We start from the raw sequence: 22,946 nt of genomic DNA on the forward strand, positions 1-22,946 counted from the left end.
TACCAAATCTCTATTCATTATGTCTATAGATATCACTGTGAAAAGGTACATACAAAGGCTGCCACATCTAGGGGGTTGAAGTCTCAAGTGATTGTGCATAGTGTATGGATGGATGAGGGGCCCTCTGAGGCTCTGTTGCCCAAGGGCCTGCAAGACCTGGAGCCGGCCCTGCATGGGGACAATACCTTTATGATAGTTTGCTGCATGGAACAAGGACCAATATAGAATTTACCAGAAAAAGCCCTCTGTATGCCTCCAAAGTGGCGACACCAGGATGTAGCGTGTTGCCACGTTGCCGTCTATTGGTGTCGTAACATGGCTTTATACAGCTCACAGATTGTACGGGGACGTTATATGGCCGCGTGCATGAGCCCAAATTGTGGGGAATGTCATAAACAACTTTAATAGGAGCAGCAGTGTATGCCGAGCATCATTCCAAACATCCATTAGGCCACACTATGTGCTTAGCTCTTAATACATAAAACAGCAGTAAAGCCATTTTAGGATCCGTGTTGAAATAGCAGAATAAAGGAGTTTTTAGCATTGAGATTGTAATTATGTTTTTACACAGGAAGGTTTGACACCTGCGGTTTTATGTGCAATCTTTTTATCCCGGTAATAAAATATACCTGTAATTGAATATGTTACATGCCGGATTATTTTAATTCAATACAATTAGCAGGAAATCTCCATGAGCGCTGTTTGCTTCTATCCGAAAGTGTTTTTATATGGCTTGTTATGTATGTACGAAATTTAGAAAACACCTTTTCTTTTTATACTCAGGTTACTTCTAGCGTTAGATTATAGTTGGAAAAAATATTGGTCCCATGTCTGAACAAAAGCCCACCTGATCCATTATAGTGGACATGTATAGTAGAGATGGCCCTGCATGTAGCCCTCTCTTCTGAAGTCTATGGGAAGTAAGAGATTGACAGAGAGAGAATCGTATGCAGCCTGGCCTAGGCTCTACCTCTTGTGTGAATAGTTACATAGTTAATAAGGTTGAAAATAGACAAGAGTCCATCCAGTTCAACCTACAGAAACCCCACTGTGCTGAAGGCAACCCCCCACCCCCTATGAGGCAGATGAGATTTGCCCCATCACAGGGAGAAAAATTCCTTCCCGACTCCAATGGCAACCAGAACAATCCCTGGATCAGCATCCTATTACATGAAGTCTAGTGCCCATAACTTGTAATGTTATATTTTTCAAGAAAAGCATCCAGGCCTCCCTTGAACTTATTGGAGTAGCATATACATTACTCAATGAAATTGGGACTGTCAATAGATTGAAGGGAATCAGCTCTATATCATACTGATAACAAATACAGCAAATCTCTTGATCAAGTTATAAAATCATATCTTCCAAGCTCACGTGTCATAGGCCGAGCTAAGCTGTAGCATGCATGCCTCCACCCTCTCCCATCCTTCCTTGTCATACATTATTGGTTACATATTTATCCTAGAAAGATAGAAGATAAAACTATGGCTTATATTGAATATGTAAACATTATAAATGAAGATGTCATGACAATAAAGCAAATGTACCAGCAGGTACATCAATAGACTGGCATCAGCACGGGATGCCAGTGCCGCAATCCTTTTTTTGAACCGTGGCACGGTTCCTGCGCACGGCGCCAGTCTATTCCCAGTCACTGTCCCAGCCTGAAGCACTGGAGGTGGGCCTGCCCGCCCCCAGTGTGTCGTTCTGCCCTCCCCTCTGTGACGCGGCTCAATTAGAATCAATGGAGCCGCATCACAGAGGGGAGGGGTTTTGTTACACTGGCAGCTGGTGGGCCCGCCACCGTTGCTTTAGACCAGGCCGATGGCCCAGCTTGACAATGTTTCTGTGAGAGAATCAGTATGTTGCATCTTTTTGTCTTGCACTATATTCAATAAACTGCAATAAACTCTCTAATGTGAATGAAATGGATTTTCAGAAATATGTGCTTCAGATTCATAGATGCTGTATGTAATCTTTCCTGGCTCGGGCTAATAGGATCCTTTGTTCACAAACCCCCCTAAATAAAGTCTTAGTTGTAATCCTGTAGAGGAATCCATCAGCAAGAAACAGTTCTCGTGCAGCACCCTCAGAGGCGGAATGAAACATTGCAAACATAAATGGGATGTCCATGGAAACTATGGACCTTTGTCTTGGACGATGGACTATGGTCTTTGTTGTTTAGCTACAATTCATAAACAGAGGACTCCCTTATAATAGACGAGAAATCGGTGTATGACATCAGATTGCCCCTATAAACAGTGGGGATAGCGCTGACCCATCCCCGGCAGCACTGCTCCTCACTATGGGATAGCCGTTTAACACTCTCCAATTGTTTAGATCGCTCCCTATGGCATTCGGGGGTATTCTGCTGTATAATGAGCCATCCAGATAAAAGAAATGTGAGACCTGAGCTGCTGAAAACTTGTTCCTGGGATTTTGTCCAGAAGATTGCTATAACGGAACAATTTATGCCGAAATCATCAAGGATTAAAAAGAAGAAAGTTAATTTATCTGAGAAAAAAAATAGTACCCGTTCTGCAATCTCCCAAAGAGATGCCAAAATTTGACAAGGAGCCTTCTTCATTCATCCGGTTCTTGCGTGTCCCTCCTGACCTGGGAGAAAAGAAAGCTGTTGTCTTAAGCTAAATTATCCCGCAGTTTGATAAAAGGAGTAAAATACAGGCAGATAAGTTTCTAAAAGCTCTCTGGGCCTCCTTTAATGATTATCATTACCCCCGCTCTGAACTCTATTGACAAAATGCCGCTGTGTTGTGGAAAACATAACTCGCATCCTCCTCCGAAAGAACAGGTTAATGGAAGGATCTAATGGAAATGACCTGATTCCACTACTTGGTGGGCAACTAAGTGCTGGCTACGGGTACTTCTGTCTGACTTCAGCTAAACTCCCCAAACTGGAAATTATATCATCAACATGGCCGGGAACAAAAATCCTAAATATTCCATAGAGCAGTCACCAAAAATGATCCTAAGGCGGGACGGCATAGACGAGCCTTGCATTTAAAGGGTCATTCCAAGAAAAATTTACTTGTCCCCTATCCACATCATAGGGGAAAAGTAAGAGATTACAGGGGGTCCGACTACTGTGATCTCGAGATCGACCCCTAGCTCCTGTTTCAAATAGAGCCACAGGTACGGCACGTGACCTGTGGTTCTCTTCACTCCTATGAAGCCGTTGGAAAGAGCCCAGTGCTGTACTCGACTCTTTCCAACAGCTCCATAGGAATTAATAGAGTTGCGGGTACAGCACACACACCACTTAAAACAAAGGAGCCAGAGACTGATCTGGAGATCTCTGGGGGGCACAGAGGTTGGATCCCCACAAAGTTAGTTTTTCATGGAATGCCCCTTTAAGTATAGGTCCCCTTTCTCCATTCCTTCCTCTTGCATCTTAGTCAGCAGCATCTGTATCAAGATTTCTATGGCAAAACTCACAAACGATACAGTATGTTGACTCGATCACATGGCGCCAATTTTGGGTCAACAATACCCAATACTTGTTGACTCGACTTATCCCATTTAGAACTCAGATGGGACATTAAAATTATAACCCCAGACCAGAACCCAAAACCACCAAACCCCCAGACCAGATCCAAAAATGAAATGTAACTGCACACCTGTTCCCCAAATTCATTTAGACCCCAGATAGACAGAGGTCAAAATTATCTGACCCCCAGTGCAAGATTCAAAATTCACTCAGATTCCAAAATCAAGAGACCACAGGATAGATCCCTAAATCATTAGACCCCCAGGCAGGATGCTAAAATGGGTAATTTGTTTAACCTGCTGATAGTTCCCCTTCAAAGCACTGGACTATATCCCTGACTTATCAGACCCCAGACTCATTATTATTATAACACAAGTAACAGGACATGGTTACAGCTGAATGTGGCACGTGCCTAGGATACCCACCACAGCCTTCACCGTCTGGGACCTAGGGGCCCCTACATATGCCACTTTTCTGATGTAATGTGTATTACTTATCATATACAACTGATAAACATTCAGTAAATGCTGGAAACTTTGACTACGTCCTCCATAAACCCACTTGCATCTATTCACCTGCTTTATAACTCTTCTATTTTCCATCTGTTTACTCTGACCACATAGGGGCGAACAAAGGCCTAGTATTTGGACATATCACATACATATTCTCTATTTGTTTAGCCGCTAATATCAGTTGCCAAGTAAGTGACACTAGAGCAATAATCCTTTAACCCTTCCAACATGACAGCTCCCATCCCCCGGCCACCTACTCATAGACTTAAATAGTCACGCAGATGTTAACGTTTTGGTTCCGTGTTGGGCACGGGGCAGCAGAGTCGCATTAAGACCAGTTGGGTGCCAAAGCTAAGGTCCTAAGTTAGGATGTGTAAATCTTGCTAGTCTGAAAGTTCACAGAGTTCACCGATGCCAAGATTAGATCAGCATGTTGTAGTGACGGCCCTGGAAATAACACAAGGGACTGCAAAAACACGTAGGAGTTTATTTCAGTGGTAACACATGAGGACATAGCAACTGTTTTCTTTGGCTTTGTCCACATTCTGGGAGTGCGTTCAGGATAACAGGGAGGAAATGAACCTGTAAGGTGGAGATGGACATAAAATATAAGACAACACATAATAAGATTTTTAAAGGGATTTTCCCTTTAAAATACATTGATTATGATTTACAATTAATGGCGTATACTGACGGTAGACATCCCTGATAGAGTTGATCGAACCTTGGAAAAACCTAGGTTTGATCGAACTTGAACATACCCAAACCTTCCGCATTAGATTGTTGATGCCTTTCTGGTCCCTGGAATTCTGGGATTCAGCCTATTACCTAGACTGAATCCCGGAATTTCAGGTGGTACCGGGGCACTCTCCTCCTTCCCCATGGATCGGGAAGGCATGAGCAATCAAATGCAGCAGGTTCGTGAATGTTCGAGTTCGATCAAACCTAAGATTTTCCAACGTTCGATCAACTCTAATTCCTGATACTCCTAACAAGCAACTGATTTTCTTTCAGGAAACCACAGCCAGCCTATAATTTGCTCTATAGTGGCCATTGCAGGTGAAGCGTGGTATTACAATCTGTTTCTCTATTTCGCTTACCCCCCCTGCCCTACCTTAGAGAGTGCAGAAACTTTAGGCCGTACTAAACATTCATGTGTATGAGGAGGACAGGAGAGGTAATCATCATGTGAACGATCACTTGGATAACGGTTATTAAAGGTGTATAGGCCGAAGGAGTATTCAGCTGAAATTAAACTTTTATTATATTTAATATTTATTCTCCTTCGTCATCTTCGGGTTTCAGATGGACGATGATCATGTTTCCACTTCTGGGATGCATCATTAGGGGATAACTATAAAACAATCTGGAGGGTTAACTACAATAGTAGGGCATATTTGGGTTTATCCTTAATGCTAGGGCATATTGGAGGTTAACTACAATACCAGGGCATAGTGGGGGCTAAATGAGAAGTCCCCCCAAGACTTTTCCTTTAACTACAATACTAGGGGCATCATGAGGGGTTAATTAAAATATTAGGGGCATCACATGGGGTTAAATATTAGGGGCATCATGGGGGGTTAATTAAAATATTAGGGGCATCACATGTGTTTAACTACAATGCTAGGGGCATCATGGGGCTAACTACAATACTGGGGCATTGTGGTGGGTTAACTTTCCTACTAGGGGCATGGGGGATAAATATAATACTGGGGGTATTGGAGAGGTTTCCCAAAATACTCAGAGCATCAGTGGGGGTTAACTACAATACTAGACAAATAACTGGGGGTTAACTACAATACTAGGAGCATCATGGGGGGGGTAAATACAATCCTAGGGCAATGGGGGGGGGGGGGGGACGTTGTGTCACAGAGTGCTCTATACTTTTGAATGAATCTCAAGTGATTTTATAAATGCCCAATGGCCCTCAACAGGAAAAAGAAAGGTTTCCCGCCCCTGTCCTATAGTTATGCCTCTACTGTATGGTAATCCATATTTGTTTAGACCTCAGGCTTATTCTTCTCTAACTCTTCGGAGACTCGGACACTTGATGACTTTTCTCGCCTTCAGTTGCGCCTTTGTGTGGACCCTAAATTAATAGTGTCTGCTTGTCCTCATGAATCAACCTAATGAAATCACCACTGTAAAGAAATCCTGTTTATAGAGCGAGGGCCTTCCCCCGGGCCACGGGCCTATTAATAGTCTAAACTTAGTTACTGGTGGGGCTCCAGTTCTCAGCTGCTTAGTTAGCTATGTGCATCTCCGCTGTAGAATTACTGAGGGATAGACTGCGCTTAGATGGGGGAAACAGCTGGCCACATCTTTGGACACGCCAAGTGCAAACAAAAACATCTCCGTCTGTCTAAAGTCTGAAAAAAAAAAGTTCTTTTGTACCAGTGTGAAATCCCGGCGATGGGATCCATAGCAATCTCTCTCTTTCTCTGTGAGGCGAACACATCATACATCTTGCCTATTGTAATATAGATACTTTGTTTTCTTAGAAAATATCAGCCAATAATTCAATTGGAATGGCAGGCGGCCCGTGATGGATGCCTGGTGTTAATTCACTTTTAGTGACGAGATTCCGCACGGCTTACAGAATTGTTTCCACTCTTTCAGTCTTTTTAAAGGCAAAGTAATAGAAAGAAAAATTCTGTGTTTATTAGTGTATTGTTGGCTGAGTCCAGTCTTTATCGTACGTTTACTGACACTCTATTTAATGGTCTGAAGGTTGCAACTTGATTTGGTGTAATTGTATGGTGGGGTCGATGGGGCAATGCACTGAACTACAACCTAATTACATATATGCAGCGCCACACATGCTCTGGACTTATAATGGACATGTACATTACCGTTCAAAAGTTTGGGGTCACATTGAAATGTCCTTATTTTTGAAGGAAAAGCACTGTACTTTTCAATGAAGATAACTTTAAACTAGTCCTAACTTTAAACAAATACACTAACTCACAAATACAGGTAACTCACCTGTCTAGAGATCACCAGCAGTACATTCTTCGGTTCGAATCCCCTGATGGAAATCTTTTCTAATTTTTAAGGCTATGTTCACTCACAGTATTTTTGGTCAGTATTTTGCAACCAAAACCAGGAGTGTATTGAAAACACAGAAAGGCTATGTTCACACACTGTTGAAGCTGAATCATTCTCTGCCATTTAAATAATTGCAAATAATTGTTTTTGGTTTTTTTTAAACAGTGTGTAAACATAGTCTTTCTGTGTTTTTAATCCACTCCTGGTTTTGGGGCAAAAATGCTGTGTGTGAACATAGCAATAATGAGAAAAGATAATAAAGACCTATATTTCATTTCCATCAGGGGATTCGAACCAAAGAAGGAGCTGCTGACAGAAGATGTACCCCTAGACCACAGCTCCAACACATTTGGGCTGAGAGATGCTACTATATCTGAGTGTTTCTTTCAGACATAAACTGCCTACAGAGGACTGATCTGCAATCAGAGACACTGACTGACAGCTGAGCGAGCAGGAGGTCAAGCAGCATTGATTATTCATGAAGAAAGGGTAGGAGGAAGGAGTGGTCAGGTGTGTCAGAGTGCGGCACAAACAACTGACTCTTCATTACAGTAGGAGACCTGAGATTGTGCATAATCCACTGCACGGACAAATTACTAAAAGTCACCATGCTTGCTAGGGGACTGCCAGCTACAGCACACTGTCAGCACCTTAGGTAGAGCCCGGGAGCTGACAGATTCCCTTTAGTCTTCTTCCTGTCTGACCTGCTATCTGCACAACTTCCTCTATTGTCCTTCCAACAGAGCTGCATCTTCTATCAAGTTACAACATCAGGTAACAAGGTCTGGCTGTTATAACTTAAAGCAGCACTGGTGGGGAAAGAAGAGGGAAGGCAGGACATCACGTGGCACTCTCCACAACCCTTCTTATCTGCACCAGTGGCAAATACCCTTCTGACCCCCCCCCCCCAGCTATATACTAGTAGCTTTATATAATCGACAGAAAATATATACATTTGAACAGTTTTTAAAAATTATATTAATGTCATCAATCTAAAATAATTCTTTTCCTAAATGCTTATATGTCGCTGCAGCAAAAATTTCCGGTCGTGTGTCACCATCTTTATTCTGTGCGTTCAGATGATAAGAATTTTTCAAAGGCGCTGGTCAGAGGATCGCTTCACTTTGTTCTTTGTTAGTGAACTAATTGGGATGACATATTAATGCACAAGATAAACATAAATAGGGAGAGATAAGCGGCGCTTCCCCTGCCGCTGAAGACGCACACATAGCGTATTTATAGTCCATAGGCACAAAGGAAGTCAAACAGATTAGACAGGATTACATTGCCCCGTTCAGCAGAAATAGGTCTAATTTTCATAACCTCCCTAAATACTTTTATTTTATTTTTTTTTATTTTGCATATAATCTAATAGGTGTGAACTACACCTCTAGGCAGGGATTATACATAGACAGGATTAAAATTTGTATATAATTTTTTTTTTTTTTTTTCTAAATATAATTTTTAAATTTACTTTTTTTTTCACATTTTTTTATTGCTACTTATGGAGGTAAACTGTTGACTTATATACAGATTGGGAAGGAGGAAGGTATGTTTTTAGCTCACCAACAGATTGCCTTAAATAATACAATGTAAGAATCTGTATGAGAAGGACTAGGTCAGAATATTTTGGTTTTGGCCTCTGAACTTTTCGGTCTGCAGCTGCTGATTGGCTGAGCCGACTCGGCTCAACCAATCAGCAGCTGCATTGGTGTCCCGCCTCAGCTGTTGATTGGCTGAGCGGCAATAGTAAAGACAGATGAAAGACTGGAACGATAAGTATAATTTCCCTGCTCTCCTTCCCACCAACAGAGCACAGTCTGGCCCCCAGGAGTTAGCTTAACCCTCTGGGGGCCAGACTGTCACCTTCAGATTAACCATGTACCCTTTACTCTGCAGATCACCCATTGATTTCATGGGGCTCGTTACTTGAATCGTGCACCCAAGTATTGAAAAATACTTGACTCAAGTAACAAGCATTCAAGTATTTTGGTGCTCTCTAACAAGGCCATTTTGTACCTCAGAAGACACTATCCTCTGATGGGTCTCATGCTGTGGCTGGGCCCTATTGTTTTGGGGCCCACTAGAGCATCATCTTGTTGTCTAGAGAGTCAAGAATGTCACCCTCACCATGAAAATGCCTATTACTATATTAGAGATGGGCTTACAGGTCATCACCTGCTTGTCCGACCCTCTAAAAATGATCAAGTTGGGACACCAAATGTCTGTATGTTCACTTACACATCGGGGGAGATTTATCAAACATGGTGTAAAGTGAAACTGGCTCAGTTGCCCCTAGCAACCAATCAGATTCCACCTTTCATTTTCCAAAGAGTCTGTAAGGAATAAAAAGTAGAATCTGTTTGGTTGCTAGGGGCGACTGAGCCAGTTTCACTTTACACCATGGTTGATAAATCTCCTCCATTGTCCTTTTTTATGCCCATATTACAAAACTAAGATTTTCCAAAGTAAATTACAACTAAAGTTAATGCCTCGTAGAGGCCTGCGGTGCCAATCTCCATGTCCCCATCCACATGCAGCCCTTATGAAAAATTAAACTCCTACACACCTCTCCACCCTCCCTGAGGTGCTCCTGGCACTATGTGAAGTTGTGAAGTCACAGGCCACAAAGCCAATCACTGGAACAGTTCCTGCGCTCAGCACCATTCTTTTCCAGAGCACCGGCCCGACTCTGTGCACTGGGGGCCCCCTAGTGTGACCATATCAGATCTGTGACACGGCTCTATTAATTCTAATGGAGCCGCGTCACAGAAGGTGGGGAGGGGACCAGTGCATAGAGCCAGGATGGTTCTTGGAAAAAGACCAGCACCGAGCACAGGAACCGGGCGGCGTTTCAAAAAAGGACAGCGCAACCATGATCCCCACCGGTGCCGATTGGCTAATGTAATAATAAAAAATAGAAAAAATCGACCTGATGGTCTATTTGCTTTAATGAATAAAAAATATGCAACTCAAAACCTGTACCGTTTTATTTAAAGAGGATGTACCACCAGGTACATCCTCTTTAACATGAACCGATGGATCGAATGGCGCCGGCACGGGGAAGCCGGTGCCGCGGTCCGTTTTCCGGACCGAGGCCCAGTTCCCGTGCTTGGCGCCGTTCTATGCACCGGAACCGGCCGGTGCTCAAGCACTGGAGGCGGGCTGGCCCGCCCCCAGTGGGGGGGAATTCCCTCCCCTCCATGACGCGGCGCCCTTAGAAAGAATGAAGCTGCGTCATGGAGGGGAGGGAATTCCCTCCCACTGGGGGCGGGCTGGCCCGCCTCCAGTGCTTGAGCATCGGCCGGTTCCAGTGCATAGAACGGCGCCATGAACGGGAACTGGGCCTCGGTCCGGAAAACAGACCGCGGCACCGGCTTCCCTGTGCCGGTGCCGTTCGATCCATCGGTTCAGGTTAAAAAGGATGTACCTGGTGGTACATCCTCTTTAACCCTGATAGGGCTGAACTAAATGTAACCTTTGACAGTGCGCCATTTATCTTCAGTTATTGCAATTACAGCTCATAGAGCAACTTTTCAGTCTCTTACAGTGTAGGAACTTTTTTTTTTAGCTTTTATTTAGTATTTTAATTTAAAACATTTTTTGTTAATTTTTTTTATCGTTCAACAAATGGATCTATGCTTTGTACGTGCGAGCGTCTGTGCCCAGTGCAGTCACAATAAGAGGAGCTCGATCTTCACAAACATCCTGCAGTCACGTTGGAGAGACACACCGAGTCTCTTTGTCACTTGGCACTCAGACAAGAGCGACAGGCTTGGCTTCCTTTATCAAATGAACTGGTGTATCTATTTTTGTGAGCCGTATCATTGGTGGAAAAATGCAAGTCCCTCTACAATTATAGGGCATGACCAGGAGGGGGGCAGAGCAGTCAGTTTGGCTTGGTCTCTCCCCAGTTAATTGAAATTCTAGTCCATCCGATTCAGATAGGAAGTGATGTGAAGATGTTGGAAAAATCTGAGCTAAATTGATTTTCTCTTATTCTGTGGTCTAGGAAGGACGAATGTTCTTTTATTTATCAAGGATGTACATACAACTCAAGAGCTTAGGCCAGTTCTAGTTATTTCTACTTTGAAAGATTTCAGATAGAGACGGACAGTTAAAGGGCCCTGTGCGCATCTTCAGAATATGGTAATTCCTTCTTATAGCCCTTCTTAAAGGGTTAATTTAAAGAAACAAATAATTATTACTCAGTCATATGGTTTCCCTGCAGAGCCAATGCGCTGTAAATGACATGATTGATGGATCATATTCCCCGCACTAGAATATGGGAAAACATGTCGGACAAGGTATATAAAACTACTGATTATATTTATCCATGGACCTGTAAGGAGAAAATGTTCATTTAAATATTTCAAAATAATTATGTTATACATTAATATACAAGGTTGCAATGAATTAAATGATAAAATCCTGCCTGCTTGCAGTCCCCACTAGGGGGAGCTTAGGGGCTCAATGTGTACTTCTCATGTACACTGAATTCTCTAATAGTAGTATGCCACAAGTTTGTAATTTAACAAAAAGTTAAACAATTTTCAGTGAGTGTAAAAGGTTAAATGGCATCCCCTTCATGCGCCAGACAGTCTGCAGCAATGCCTGGCGCATTGTTGCTTACTGTATGAGAGCAGGGACACCTCTCAAAATGACTGGAGTCCCTGCTCCTCTACGTAGTCTTTCAGTAAAGACTTTGGAAGCTATGTATTGCTGCTTACCTCTAGGTGGCTCTGTATTTTGCAAAGTCAATGTATGCCTGCTACTTAGTAAATACAGAAACAATTACGCAAGTCCTTGTTTTTTTACATTTTTTTTTTAGAAATTTTGATTTTTTTTTTTTTTTAAATTCACAACAAAATCAATTGTCCCATCCATTGCATCAACAAGGGGAAGCAATTCTGGCTGAACAGTTCGGACCCTAGATAATACAATGAATCTACACTGATACATTGTATTAAACTTTGAGGAGAGAAGATTTGTGCTACAGACATGTTATTCTCTTTAGATCTGCTAAGTAATTATGGAGAAGTAACATTCAGGTGAAGATAAAACATTGCTAGGTGAAAAGGAAAGCTGGCAGGCTGATGCCCATGTTGCTTTCTTAGATATTTTGTTTGATGGATGTAAACTGGGCCATTGGGACCGACTGTTGCATCCAATCATTGCAGTTATTATCCATCTGCCAAGTATCATACTTCACTCTTTCCCTGTTGCATAACCACACTCTATTAATGCTGCAAAAGTGTTGTCCTTTCTCTGAGTCTGTGTTCTGTTGTTTAAAACCGAAAGCTTCCTCCTGCTCGCTTCTGACATCAAGTGCTATGGTTTATACCCAGAGTGCTTCCTCCTGCTCGCTTCTGACATCAAGTGCTATGGTTTATACCCAGAGTGCTTCCTCCTGCTCGCTTCTGACATCAAGTGCTATGGTTTATACCCAGAGTGCTTCCTCCTGCTCGCTTCTGACATCAAGTGCTATGGTTTTTACCCAGAATGCTTCCTCCTGCTCGCTTCTGACATCAAGTGCTATGGTTTATACCCAGAGTGCTTCCTCCTGCTCGCTTCTGACATCAAGTGCTATGGTTTATACCCAGAATGCTTCCTCCTGCTTGCTTCTGACATTAAGTGCTATGGTTTATACCCAGAATGCTTCCTCCTGCTTGCTTCTGACATCAAATGCTATGGTTTTTACCCAGAATGCTTCCTCCTGCTCGCTTCTGACATCAAGTGCTATGGTTTATACCCAGAGTGCTTCCTCCTGCTCGCTTCTGACATCAAGTGCTATGGTTTATACCCAGAGTGCTTCCTCCTGCTCGCTTCTGACATCAAGTGCTATGGTTTATACCCAGAATGCTTCTTCCTGTTTGCTTCTGACATCAAGTGCTATGGTTTATACCGAGAATGCTTCTTCCTGTTTGCTTCTGACATCAATTGCTCTAATTTAAACCCAGAATACTTCCTCCTGCTCACTTGCGACATCAAGTGCTGTGGTTTATACCCAGAGTGCTTCCTCCTGCTCGCTTCTGACAGCATGTGCTGTAATTTATACCCAAAGTGCTTCTTCCTGTTTGCTTCTGAGAGCAATTGCTGTGATTTAAACACAGCCAGGTTTTTTACTCATTGCATTAGCATATATATATATATATATATATATATATATATATATATATATATATATACACACAGCCACTTATTGTAACCATTTTGCTTGCATTTCACCCTGCTCCTACCTTTTGGATTGTCCTTCGATGTAGGTCCTGATTTTAACACCAGGCCTGAACTCTGATTCTGACTTTTGTACGGTCATTGCCCCGGTTCTATCCAACTACTGTGTCCTGCTGCCAAGCGGTGGCTGTTGCTTTGAGGACCATAACATCCAGCATCACACTAGTTAGGTCTAAAACTCCCTGTGGGGTCCTGTGGAAGGAAATGATCCCTTAGTCTCTATACCTCCTTATACATAGTAACCAATCACCTGCCTCTTTCTTTCTCTAGAAAAGCTGCAGCTGCATCCCCCTCCTCCCTGTCATCTAGTGTGCATTAACTATAGCACACTAGATGAACACTGCATAGACTAGGGAAATTTCTGCACATCTACATAGATCCTGCAAGTATGGAAAGGGAATCTGCCCACAGCTGAGGATTCTCTTTTCCCCAAATAAGATAAGTTATAAAGTTTCCTACAGCCACGAGTGCCACAGATATACTTAGATAGATGCTTTAAGCCCCATGTAGAGTATATCCCTCAGTAATTGGATATTATTACCTTTTTGTCATGTATCCTATTGTTCAGTCATCATGTACAGTAAATGCTCCAGGACGTTTTAGTATCTAACATAAACCATCATAGTCCAACTACATCTGGATCCATAAAGTTGCTTTCTATTCCTTATCCTAATTGTCCCCCACGTCTTGTAATTGTACATTACAGTCCATTTCCACAATTGTACTTTGATGAAATATTTGTTTTATGGTTTCACTGTCTCTTATATGGGATACACTGTATAAAGGAGTGTTTTTTTTATATATTCTTTATACCTATGTGACTTCTGGTGTAATAAAGACTCTCCTAAGGTATAAGGAATAATTATCTTTATTAAATGGCTAATCATTTCATGTTATGGACCAGAATGCACTTGACCTTCCTTTCACCCATTGGAGTTATCAAGGTCCTTGTTTTACTTTCCTTTTGGCCGTCTGTGGCTTCATTTTCGGCTAAATAGAATTACGCGAGAGAGAGAGAAGGAAAGAGAGATAACGTGTATTGCCCTATTTTTTACTATTAGTCAATCAAGGTTTGATTTATACTGCGCCAGTCTGGCAAAGCCACTCATGGTGCATAACAAAATATAAAACAGCATAATATATAACACTATGAAAGACACAAGAGCAACATAGTAACAATAAAACACGCCCTGGAAATCAGACACATAACTCAAAGTGTTAGCAACGGCATATTAATTAAAGATCCTCCAAACAGGAGAAAGGTTTGAGGCTCCGTGATGTGAGCTGACTTAACTGCATGATAATTACAAAGTATTTGCCCCCTTCCCTTGTTATTCCATATTCTTCACAGTTGTTGCACTGTGGCGTGTTTTATAATAAACATATTTTAAGCATTTATTCTATATTTTTATTGTTCTGGACTGGCCACAATAGTCTGACACATTCTGTTTTCTACAGATCGTATTGAAGCTTTGCTGTATAGAATAAGGCAGAGTCAGCAGAGCTCTATCATTATCATTAGAGGGTGGACCATTTTATGAAAGATGAGAACTTTATTATACTGCTGGAAGTAGAACGATTGAACACAGATGAGGCTCTGTATGTAGCTCCCCTTCTATTACCTGGTGACTAGAAGAAGGACTGTACTATATTTACTCCTGGAGACTGTAACAGCAATTAAACTATTTTCTGGCCATTACTGTTTTACTGAAGGTTTGATACTCCAAGAATGTATTATGCCTAATTAAGTCCAGTATAGACCATCACATTCAGCAAAGATAACTATATGGGAAGGGAGGGGAGGTAAAATGTGTAGACAAGAGGCTATAGTTAAAAGGTTGATCAAGGCTCATGAAACATGGCCACTTTCTTCCAGAAACAATGTGACTTTTTTCTCAGTTTGGGTGTGGGGTTTTGAAGCTCAGCTCCATTGTAGTGGATGGAGATAAATTGTAATACCACACACGACCTGGGGACAGGGTGGCGCTGTATTAAAAAAAAAAAAAAAAAAATCCTGGATAACCCCTAAATTACCAGATAATAAATCGGAATGATGAATCTACACATGGTGGATTTGCTGTGGATTTTACCCACAGATTTACAGGCATAAAATTCAAAGCAGAATGTAGCACTGGGCAAGTGGATAAAATATCCAAAGGAAAAAATGTTTCCGCTGGTTCAAAGCTTCGATGAAAACAGTGCGTTCAGTTAGATGCGTTTCGACTGTTTCCAGCCTTCATTACAGCTGGATATATTGTTATTCGGGACTGTTTCCAGTGAAGTTTCCTTTACTTGTTGTCCAAACAACACAACATTGGAGTAAGGTAGAGGGACTCTTATTCACATTTATGTTGCAAGTATAATTATGGTGAATGCGGTTTGACTGTTTTTGCAAGTGAATAAAACTTTGCATAGAATGATAACTTGAGTGCTGAGGGTCTTGCCCCATTGAGAGCAGAAGTTACTTCCCACTTGACAGTCTAGGGACTGTCAAGGTGGTGATTACCACTGTACTCACTGGTAGAGTGACGGCTTTACCCGCCCACTTCCAGATTAGCACTGGATGGGAGTAGAAGACTTAACACCGATGAAGTTAAAGAAGGTCCTCCATCCACACTCCGGGGGATTAACTCTTCTGGATCTTTTTGAGGAAAGGTTGATCAAGGGATTTTTAAGGTGGTGGTCACCACTATAGAGTGAGGTCCTGGTATCTTCACCCCCCATTCCCAAATTAGCATTGGATGGGAGTAGAAGCATCGAGTAGAAGACTTAATACCGATGAGGTTAAAGAAGGACCTCCATCGTTGGTCTCACTCTGGGCGTGTAACACTCCTCGATCTTTTTTTCAGGAAAGATTGATTTATCTGCTATCAGAAAGAGTTGATCCCACCAAGACACGGCGAATCTCATCCAAAGCATTCCAACAGAAGACAAAGCCAGTGGGTTGCAGAAAGGAGTCGCTGTCCTTCAATATACTGTATATCAATATGGAACTCATGAACAATTTCATCTTCACTCAATTTACTCAAAACTATTTCACGGACAGGAATGCCTGTAGGATTGTCATACCAAATAATAACAACGTTAAAGTTTTCATTCCAAGTCACCAATATCATTCATTATCTATCTCGGCTTAGGTCCCCACGCTCATTGATTAAGAAGTTTCTTAGATGTCTAGCTATTATTATTACTAAGTCCTATGATTAGGTCCTGTGAGGCCAATTATCAAGAATGGAACACAACATTTCTCAAAAGATCTCAACACATGAATGGTCTGCAAGGCGTCTTTGATGGGAAACATCTCAGCTTTTACAATGAACTGCCATCTAGCACACACCCTCCAGGCAATGCTAACAAGACTGCTTCAAAAACACAACTAAACGCTTCTCGAAAAAATGTCCCGGAGTAGCTAGAATGCAAACCTATCAGATGTGGAAGTCATTTAGATATGAAAGGCCACTTGGAATACATTTGGAGTTTTGTTTTTTTTTTTCTTGCCAAATAATTTTTGACTATCTGTCTCTATGCTTCATTAAATCTGTAGGCAGTAGTAGAAGGTGAGGAGGTACTAGGTTCAAGTATCTAGTTTTACAGTCGCTATACCTGCTGCATTAAGATGATTGTAGGGATTATGTGAAAGTCATTTAAAATTGGCAATTTTGGTCAATTCCCCCCCCCCTTCCCCAAAAAGAAAAAAAAAACTAATGAAATGTGTAAATATCATAGGTGCAGGGGGCACAATGCTTTGAGACTCTTGGAGAGTCCAGCTTTTTGTGTTGAGTTACTAAAGCTTATAGAGGTCTCCTGCCTCCACCGCATTGTTAGCAAAGAGGGGGTAAAGCTGGCCAATACAACACTCATTTGACTAATCACTATGTCTCCTAATTCCACCATACACATGCAGAGTCACCTTGGCCATGCGTGTATGTGTTCTGTATAAAGAGGGAGAAAAAAGCCACAGACAGAAACCTTTAGTTATTACTAACCTGTGTAGGTAGTTGGATAAAACATGTCCAAGTAGAAGTGTCCTGTCTGTCTCTCTCTCCACCATCTGCCCTTAGAGGAGAATCAGGAAGCTCTTATTAGATGGTCAACTGGTCCTGCCAAAATCAGCACTTTTTACTTAAAGAGTACCTGTCCTAAAAATTACTTTTGACATCTCATAAACAAAACAATGCTGCAGCAACCTGCAATTGCCAGGACTCACCGCATATACTCCCTCTGTCGTACACACATTATTTTTTTTTTATGTAGTTCTTAGCAATCCATTCGACCAGATAGAGTGTACCATCTCAGTGGAATAAGGTGAACCTCAGAGAGATGCTCCCTATACTAGCAATGGCCTCTCTCGGACTATAAGTCTACAGAACTGGGCATACAGGATCCAACTAAAAGGAGGCTAAAAGGAGGTATCCACACCCCCCTGCCCACATGTAACACACAAAGCAAACCAATAGCCAGCACTACACTAACACTTGTTCACACTGCACTATGCTCTCTCCATGGTTATAGCTCCTGACAGTGGCGTAGCTAACATAGAGGCAGGGAAGGAGGTTGCTATGGGGCCTGTGGAGGGAGGGGGCCCAGGGAAGATAAGAGCCTCCTGTGTCCTTTTGCTTAACCCCTTATTTACTGCAGTGTGTAAGTGGTGTAGGGGAGGGGGCCCCATACAGTTTTTTGCTATGGGGCCCCATGAATCCTAGCTACGCCCCTGGCGTATGCCTAATACTCAATTTAAAATAGTTGACCGTTTACATAAACCCCGATAAACCTGTTTTTAAATTTCATATTATAACACCCAACTTTCTGAGATCAGGGAATTGAATCCATGTCAAACACTGGGAAAAGTGACCATTGAGAAGGGTAAGTAACACATTTAAGGTGACTAGATAGGCCATGAGTGGGCAATTGACATTTGACATTGCTTAAATAGGACCCTATAATATGAATTGATCATCATCTAATTGATTATCGCCCTGGATAATAGAGCGGGAGATCAGTTGATGAAAGTGAATGCTTGCCCTTTCAAATCCTCATTGGTCACCTGAATATTGCCCTTTGTGACCATATGCTAATAGAAGTAAAGGCTGTATGAATGGGGCCCTGCTGAACCCAAAACCGAGCTGTGTAATTGGTTTGTCAAACGAGCACTGATCTTAGAGATCAGTGCTCGTACTAGGCAGGGGTTGGACTGGGTAATATAGCCCTTTACACAGAACCCTTTCAAATAAATAGATGACCATGTAATGAAAGGTTATCCTATGTCATGAGGGACATTAACCAATCTTTGCTATGGTTATTCTGATTGGTGGTCTGGACCCCTTTTACAATATCCATTTTCTCTATGAGACATATAGACAGACATTGAATTGAATGGACAGGTCCCCTTTTGTACACTAGTTCTCCGATTCTTCTGCATATCTCCTTACGCATTAAGTCGTATGTTTTCTTTTATGCTTTCAACTAAAAATATCAGACCAACATTCGGCTCTAAACGTGCAGCTCTAAGTATTAATCTACGACCAAAAGTAAAAAAAACTCTTTTATTTTTCTGCATTTACGTCGGAGACTCTAACTTCTGCTAATGGCATTAAAAGGAGTGTTATCTGCCAGTTCAATTAGACATCAGACATTCGCTTTGTAAAGTATTTGAAGACCAATTTGATTCAGGTCGGATGAGCTGTTATAAAGATGTCTGCCTTTCTGAAGTCTTAATTGCAAATTCAGATAAGGATTAGATGGGGCTGTATCTCTGTAGACCAAAGGTATTTGTTAATACCTGAGATAAAACATACGACCAGATACAATATTTACTCATCCATTGTTGTGTTTGCACAATTTCATCAGCTCTTTTTGTAAAAAAAAAAAAAAAAAAATGATATGTGCCGGTGCTAGAATTCAGTCTCCTTAGCTATTACTTTGTTGGATATGTCTGTATCTCTATATGCTTGATGACACATGTGAGGCTTTCCAGATTGGCGTTTATTCCAGAAATTTACATCCGCTTTTTGTGTTTAAGATGTATAAACAGTATATATAAACAAAAAGTAGAAGGTATTAAAACAGCAAAAGCCGTGTTTTCTTGAAGACAAGCTCTGAACATTATTCCTATTAAGACACATAGATGACCTAGGAACATGTGCATGCTCTGAACCCCTCTCTGTGACCAGTAGCACACTGTATCTATTGTAGACAATTGCCCTTTCAACATATCCTTCCTTGCAGCACTTTTGGATACCCCACAAGACACACCACTCTGACCCAAGCATCTACACTAGAGATGAGTGTTCATCTCAATATAACCTACAGTAAACCAAACCGCTCTAAATAAGCTAAACAATTGCACTTACTAGAGTTGGGACTATAGGGACTCTTTTTCCGTAAAAAACACATACTAAAACTATGTTCTAACACCAAGCCTGGCAGCAGAATATGTCCCATTGTCAATTACTCATTCTGCTGCCAGAAACAGTATTAGAACAGGCCTGGCAGGTTACTCACATGGTTAATTTCACCCAGGAGAGCTGTGGACTTTGATGGATCATTGATGTACAATGACACTTATTTAGGACAGGTCACGGTTTTAGGACAGGTCACCTGATGAAACCTGACAGGTGCTTTACAGTGTTAACATCACCCAGGAGAGCTGTGGACCGCATGTACTAACACACAACTCACACTGTGCTCAATCTGCCATCTTAGACCGGGTTCGTATTAACTTTGCGAAAAATTAGGTTTAGTCGCAAATTAAACTCTTTGAAAAATTTGAAACAAAACTTGGTCGGGAATCTACATGTCTTTATCGTCCCTTTTCACAATCTCCCGGATTCTTACGCTTGGTCATTTTTCTTGCTTCCAACATCAGGCTATGTTCACACTACGTAAGTTATGTAATAATCATGGCCGTGATTATTATGGAACTTACATAGTGCTTCCTGCTATACACATAGTATACACTCCGGCCATTATCCCTAGTGGAGCCGCAAACAAATGACATGTCAGCATTGTGAGCAGCGGGGAATTCGGATGCGGGTGCACATCCGAATTCAGTGGCAGTAAAGATCATCCGGCCGGTGCTTCACTTCTGGCGGGGATGGTCTTCTCTGACACAGTCACGGAACGTGACATGGCCTAAACTTGCAAATTTGAAATGACAGCCACCATTGTCACCACATGATCCATGTTGTTTATGCCATCGGTGGTTTTTAATGCAATTGCTGAGCCATTTATTTCAATGGTCAGTATGTAATAATACATTTACCCCCACATTACTCTTGCTCCTACATTTACCCCCAGCTATCACAACTAAACATGGGGTGGGAGATTTCGGTGTCAGTATCTAAAAAAAAGTACTGCATTATTATATGAAAACTATGCGGCAATATTATGGGGGCTCTAAAAGGGGAACTTAGAGTAATCTAACCTGCTGATAACCCCTTAATGCGCGAAGGGCACCAAGGAGGAAAGTATGTTTCTTTCCTTCCTCCTCGGTGCCATTTTTGTTCAGTTAGTAGTTTAATCCATGGCTCGAAGCACCATTAGGAGCACTGCCGCGCCGTCATTGTGCCAATCTGGCCCAACAACTCTGTTGATTATGGGGCCAGGCAGTGCTCCTAGGGGGCTATCAGCAGATTAGATTTGTCTATCCGTCTTATAGTTTCCTTTAAGCTCAATGTTATTTGTTTGCTGCCTATCTTTTAAGTCCTATATTTTAGGATTATATAAGTTATGAATGGAACTATGATCATGGGTCTGTATTGTGGTATTAAATTGTGGCAGAGGTTATAAGAAATTCTTTCTCGTATAGCGAGCTGGAGGGCCCTTCTTTGCATATAGCCCCAGGCCCCATTTTCTACAAAACATATGAACAATGGTAATCTGTCAAGACAACCTGTTTAATATTCAGCGTCGCGTCTAAAACGTAAAACCGCACTACGAGTACCGTGAACTCGCCCTACGTAACGCGCACAAAAAAAGAGGACGTTGTCAGTCAGAGATCTGTAAAAGCTTCACTTGCTTCTGCTAATCCCAGACGCTTGTCAATATGCCTTCTCCCAGCAAAAGTAAAATCACTTTATTTTCCCCCGCTGTTTGCGATAAGCTATAGGACAATGCACACAATAGAAATATTGCTGTTTTCCCTCCGGAAAACTGTCAGCAGCCGCTCGTTGACATTAGAAAATGTTTTACTAGGAAGAAATATATTAATGAAAGCCGGTTTAAGTGCTTATTACCTAGATGGTTTGTTTTGACGCCTAGGCTCTTTTCACAGCAGTTTTACACTTCATTGTGTACCATGTAAGATGCTCTAAGTAGAGGCTGTCACACGCTCTCATGAAGTAGTCTATTGCCGCCGAATGGAAACGTTTATGATGCCACTCAAGGAAAGCCGGTCTGCAGCCGGGCCATCTTTAAAGTAACCGTATAAACAAGCATAGAAGTAAAGTAATTCCTATTAACCCATTAGGTTGGACGGATTGCAATGAGAGGGTTGTTGGTCTTAAAGCAACCTCCTGATAATGAAGAAAGGACAATATACTTCTATTTTAAAAAAAAAAAATGTGAATTTTTTTTTTTAAGCCAATATCAGATTTATTTTTGTGTATCATTTGGCCCCTTCTGCAACCGTAGACATAGATATCACCTACATATAGAGCACCTACTAATCGCTGTGATCACTGCTAAATGTATCTGACGGCTGCTGCATGCGGCCATTACTACAACTGACAGAGGGACTAGAATAGTGCAAGACCCGTGTCCTGGTTCCTCCTCCCTATCGCAATTCATGGGCTGTGGCTAAGCTGGGGAGAAAGGGAAGCGCTGATTGATCGTTGATTGATCTGTCCCCTGGTCGATGTAAAGCCCTGGCTATTTCCTTCCTCCCTTCCTTTCCCCCTCCCCCCTTCCTTCCTCCCATCCTTCTTCCTCTAATCCTTTCTTCCACCCTCTCCAACCCTTCCCTCCTCCCTCTCTTCCTTCCTCTCCCCCTTCCTTCCTTCCTCCCACCCATCTTTCCCCCCTCCCTCCCAAGTCCCTCCCTCCTTCCTTCCTTCCTCCCACCCATCTTTCCCCCCTCCCTCCCAAGTCCCTCCCATCCTTCCTTCCTTCCTTCCTTCCTCCCCTCTTTCCCTCTTCCCTCCATCCCTACCTCCCTCCCCCCCTTCCTTCCTTCCTCCCCTCCATCCCTTCCTCCCTTCTCTTCCTTCCTTCCCCCCCCTCCCTCTCTCCCATCCTCCTTCCTACCTCCTTTTCCTCCCTCCTCCCTTCCTTCACCCCTCCCTCCCTCCCTCTCATCCTGCCTCCTATCCTCCCTTCCTCCCTCCCTCCCTCCCTCCCTCCCTCCCTCCCTCCTTCCTTCCTTCCTTCCTTCCTTCCTTCCTTCCTTCCTTCCTTCCTTCCTTCCTTCCTTCCTTCCTTCCTCCCTCCCTCCCTCCCTCCCTCCCTTCCTTCCTTCCTCCCCTCCTCTCTCCCTCCCTCATCACCTTCCTCCCTCCCTCCCTTCCTCTCTCCCTCCCTCATCATCTATCTATCTATCTATTATCCACCTGATTCTGTTCAAGGATAATATGTGAGGCACATTACTCTTTTCACATGCCAAAAGCATATATTTTAGGGACACACCAGGGTAATAACATTGGAGCCCA

General features: G+C 42.4%; 1 protein-coding gene across 3 annotated transcripts in view; it reads left to right on the forward strand.

Moving 5' to 3' along the window:
* The window catches only part of ESRRG (estrogen related receptor gamma), a 608,539-nt gene that overhangs the window by 329,573 nt on the left and 256,020 nt on the right, over positions 1 to 22,946 (forward strand). The gene's annotated exons all lie outside the window — the stretch shown is intronic.

The sequence above is a fragment of the Dendropsophus ebraccatus genome, chromosome 15 (assembly GCF_027789765.1).
Source record: "Dendropsophus ebraccatus isolate aDenEbr1 chromosome 15, aDenEbr1.pat, whole genome shotgun sequence".
Lineage (NCBI taxonomy): Eukaryota > Metazoa > Chordata > Amphibia > Anura > Hylidae > Dendropsophus > Dendropsophus ebraccatus.